Consider the following 844-nt stretch of genomic DNA (forward strand, 5'->3'; position numbering starts at 1 on the left):
TTTAATTGAAGGGTCAATAGTTGACCCAAAAAAAAAAAAAAAATTGAAGGGGTCAATCCACACTTCGACTAACCATTCCATACTCGTAGTAGAAATCCCATAACCAACAACTCACGTCCATGTAATATATTTCTCTACACAAAGTATGGCCGGGAACATAGTACCAAGCTTAACATGTCACCATCAGGGAAATGAATTACCTACTTTTTATTACTCGAGCTAACAAACACAAAGGGACTTAGAGCATCAGCATCGACATCTTTAGTGGACGTCCTTAGTGTTTTGGGCTTAAAAAATAAATCAAAAAGCCCAAAACTCAAAACAACGGAGGTTAACTTAGATCTGTTCGATGGGCGTCTTTAGTGGCACGTGTCGCGGTTTGAGAAGGGTCGGAGACGGTTAGGGCAAAACACGACATTCTTCAACACACCTGAACTCTTCCTCTCCCGATCCTCTCTCGACGGCGATTGATTTGGCGATAGGGTTCGCCGCACATCTCTCTCCAATCACGGCGATTTCTCTCAGAATCTCTCCATAATATCTCCCCAGTCTCTCCCCAATCTCTGTCCAGCTTCGATATCATCGGATTCTCTGTAGATTCATTTGAAGAAGGTATGTTTCTTCTTCGTTAGGATCCCGAATTCGAATCTGTGTTGTGTTTAATCCTTAAATCGAATCTGTTTATAGTTTATATCTGAATCGAAATCTGGGTTTAGTTTAGACCAACAATCGAATCTGCATGTTAGATTAAATCAGTCCTGATTTCGTTTAGTACCTCCTCTGAACCTAACCGTCTGTTGTTTGGATGATTGGGTTTTGTTTTTGTGTTGTATCTCCTCTGAAT

This window comes from Brassica oleracea, chromosome C1 (genome assembly GCF_000695525.1).
Source record: "Brassica oleracea var. oleracea cultivar TO1000 chromosome C1, BOL, whole genome shotgun sequence".
Lineage (NCBI taxonomy): Eukaryota > Viridiplantae > Streptophyta > Magnoliopsida > Brassicales > Brassicaceae > Brassica > Brassica oleracea.